Genomic DNA, 4,304 nt, shown 5'->3' with positions numbered 1-4,304 from the left:
GTTTAATTAGCAATATCGTTGGGTTTAAATTATCTTGGATGTTTTTTGTATGGCTAAATGGGTAGCAGGATTCAGTATTAAGAGTCTTTTATTCTATTCTTTGTTGAATGTCGTTGGTTGATGGCTTTAGAGACTCAATTTTGAGTCCCCGCACTCAGACATATTGAGGAGCTGAAATTGGGCTCAACTTTGGGCCCAAAACTGGACAGTTCCATCCACTTGGAATTTGAACCATTCTCTTCTCTATTGGGCCGTCTTCACGATTGGAGATGGGTCAACCCCTTTGCCCAATTGCTCCTAGGCTCGCATAAGTCCCCAGTTAGTTTCTTCTTGAAATAAACAATTCTTTGATTTTAGCATTCATCAATTAGACTATTAATAATTGAGGTGAGCCATATTTAGATGACACCAAATAGTTATGGCCCTCCTGAATTTTAGTTAGGACATCCTTTAAAATGGAATTGAGCTGCGTCGTGCCAAATAAAATCATAAATGCGTGGCCCTTTTTTAATTATTTCCTTTTTAAAATACTTAGAATTCGAGGCGTGCATTTAGCAAATTTTCATGGCCCTCGCAAAGTTAACAACGCGTTAGATGCTTTAGGCGCGTTATTTAATAATACTACCTTCCTAAACTGGGGTGTGCATTTCATGTGACCCAACAAATCCTAAAACATTGAATAAAATATGTTTCGGATTGCGGGTGCATTTCATGTGACGCTTATCCAAAGTCATGTTTTAGACGACGTTCAATCTTCCTTAAAATTAATTAAAAGCGGTAAATAATTTAAAATTGCACCATAGGTGTGAACATGTATTAAAATCAGATAATAGACCAATTGTAGTAGTTTAAGCGACCGTGCTAGAACCACGGAATCTGGGGATGCCTAACACCTTCCCCCGGGTTAACAGAATTCCATAATCAGAATTTCTGGTTCGCAGACTTCAAAAGGAAAGTCGAAGTTTTCCTCGATTTGGGATTTAAAATAAACCGGTGACTTGGGACACCAGAAAACAAACCATCCCAAGTGGCGACTCTGAATAAAATTGAATAAATAATCCCATTTCGAATAATGTCACTTAAATTGGAAAAACTCCCTTATATCATCCTTTGGGGTGGTGTGTAAAAAAGGAGGTGTGACAGCTCTGGCGACTCCGCTGGGGATACAAACCCAGAACTTCGGTTCAGGGTTTAAGAATTCGAGCTTAGAATAACTGTTATGATTGGCTTTATCTGATTTTCCTACATGTTTCATCCTAATGTGCTAAATGCTTTTACCGCTTTGATATTTGGTGAATTGTATATATAAACTGCTACGAAACCCTTCCTCTCTCTGAGTCTTCTACATCATGGAGAAGGGTGCACTTCGTGTGACTTCTCTTCTGTTTAGAGTCTTATCCCATTTTAGAACGAGGTTCGGACAAGTTGCTAAGCGGGCGAAGCTTCTGTATTCCCGGTACGCTGCCCCCCCCCCCGGCTCGAGTTGTCCGCTCGGGTAAGCCAGGTCTAGAACAATAAACCCAGGTTTTAAACCTAGTATATCAAAGCCCCATGTCGGATCCCTAGTAGGAACGTTTGTTTGCATCACGTGCATTTGACTTAGGAGACTCAACACAGGGGTTGGGTCTGTCTATGACAGGTGTCCCTGAAATGAAAAGACCATCCTGATGCATCCTACTTGCTACTTGTGAATTTATTTGCTTCGGATTTGCATGTTGACCGGCTTGGGAATAATGGGAGAGAGTTGAAAAAGAGAATAGAAATATTAGGGTTGAGGTAACCACCTGTTTTGAAAAACCAATACCCAAATGGTACTGAAACTCTGCCGAATTTTTGAAAATAAAAAGAAAGGTTTTGGTTTCAAAAATAGTTGGTTTTGTCAAGTCTGCCCGAACTACGCCAGTGCGATTCTCACCGGATGTGGGATACGTAGGCAACCCCCATCGGGTCCAACTTCCCTTTTTGCAAAAAATAGCCCAAAAACAACAAAATTTTAATTTTTGTCACAAATAAGTAGGGTGATGCCATTCTTGTTTAAAAATAAGCCGAATGTCCCCAAAAGGGCGCCGGAAGGCTGTTTTTGCAAGAACGGCCACCGTGGGTCATTTTTAACGGTTAGCGGGCACAGCCTTAAAATCTTCTTCCCCGAAGTGCTAAAAGGTCGTATCTACAAAGCCGAGTTTTTGTTTTGATATGAAAATTTTGAAAAAAATGGTGTTACTTTTTCTTTTAGGTCAAAATGAGTTATTAAATCACCTTAATAAATGTGCAGGATAAGCACAAATGAAATTGAACCCTTCACAGTCCTTAAAGAGATCCCCTTAAAGCTCCACATGTGGTGGAATGATCTAGGAAAAGGCAGTAGAGAAATAGTGGTAAAGGTTCTGGGAGGCCTCGTCGGACTATTGAACGTCAAGCCAAGGTTGGACATAATTGAAGCTTTAATACCTTTTTGCGACCCGACTCGCAATGTGTTTCGTTTCTCTGACTTTGAGCTCACACCTACATTGGAGGAAGTTGCGGGTTATGCGGGCCTTAATGGAAACCTTAGAAGTCGATATCCATTGTCACCAAGACCGGTATCTCCCCACAGATTTCTGGATTTGCTGAGTATTAGTCGGGATGTTCAGGATGGAAATTTATCTGAAGGGTATTGCACGCTCCAGTTCTTGTATCATCGATATGGTAACCCCCGCGGTTTTGAAGAGCCGAACACTGGTCTAACCCATGCCGGAAATAAAGACAAACGGGAGGCAAGGCGGGGTTTAGCTTTTATGGTAGCCTTCCTGGGTGTTGTAGTTTGTCCACGAAAAGATGGTAATATAGAGATAGGTCTCGCGGGAATGATCGATATTGCAATCAAGAAAGCCAACAGCACTGTGGTTCCTCTGATCTTATCTGAAATCTACCGAGCCTTGACTATCTGTCGGGAAGGGGGAAAGTTCTTCCAAGGCTGCAATCTGTTATTACAATTATGGATGCAGGAACATCTCTGCCACCGGGTTGGATATATGAATTATGGTATGACCGGTTTAAGTTGCATTGAAGAATTTGAAAGCCGAGTAGTGGGTATTGAAATTTGAGATCCTTGACTGCCGATAAAACTGAGTGGGCATTCAGATGGCTTCCTGTTACCGAAGCAGTGTACACATCAGCTGAAGTGTGTTATATCCTCTTGATGGGCATCCGGAGCATCCAGCCTTATGCTCCCTACAGGGTTTTGCGCCAATTAGGAATATTTCAAACCGTCCCCAATGATGAAGATCTGAGTAAACATGTCATTGAACTGGGCCCAAAAGTCGCATTTCCAGAAGGAAAAATTCGCCAAGTGTGGAATGAATGTAGGTTTCTTGAACCTAAGACCATAGTGCGAGACCGAGCTAGAGGTGAAGTGGACCCTAAGTACATTGTCTGGTTTGGCAAAAGATTCCAGATTCCTGAAAGGCGCGCGAAGAGACCCCATGTCCAATAGTTCATCGATGGGGCACAAGTGTAATGGGACTGGTTGACCAAAGAGAATGAGTACAGGGCCAAAATAAGCCAATTGGAAAGGCAAGTCATGGAGCTTCAGTTTGAAAATGGTGTTCAAGCCGCCGCAGACGAGGGAGAAAAGAAAAGACTAACCCATGAAAATGAGGCCTCAAGGCTCAGATCCGAAAGATGAAAATAGCTGCCAGCAATCCGGAAAGAAGTCGGGCTGATGAAAGACTTATAAGCGGTCTAAAAAAGAAAGTCCTCGAGTGTCAAGAAGACCTGGAAAAGTCTTAAGACGGTCTAGCAAAAATCCGGGCACAATGGACAAAGAAGGCAGAAGAACGGGCACAATTTCTGCAACAAATGAAGAGGAACTATGAAGGGACCATCACTAACCTAAGAAGGAAGGTAACTACTCTTGAGGATGAGGCAGCCAAGCAGGCTAAAGATTTCAAGGCTGATAGGGAGCACTGCTATAATCCGATGGCTCAAATGGAGGAAGAAATACAGCAATTGCAAAATCAACACTTTCATGACTCCCAAGTGTTAGAAGCCCGGAACCAGCAAATAGGGCGGTTGCTTCAAGAAAAAGGAAGAATTAGAGAAAGGATCAAAACCATCGCTGACTACATTACCGTGAAGTGCCAAGCGTGCGAGGACATGACTCGTACCACCTTTTTTGCTACAGTGATGACTTTCGTCTGCCAAGTTATGAGTGATTTGGTAGCGACTACAAGGGGTACGTCGCGACATAGGCCACGGCGAGCCGAATGATGCCCGCGGGCCACCGCGTAGTAGACGTACGTAGTAGTTACTTCGTAGTTTTCTTA

The sequence above is a fragment of the Nicotiana attenuata genome, unplaced genomic scaffold (assembly GCF_001879085.1).
Source record: "Nicotiana attenuata strain UT unplaced genomic scaffold, NIATTr2, whole genome shotgun sequence".
Lineage (NCBI taxonomy): Eukaryota > Viridiplantae > Streptophyta > Magnoliopsida > Solanales > Solanaceae > Nicotiana > Nicotiana attenuata.
This window is presented reverse-complemented; position numbering follows the sequence as displayed.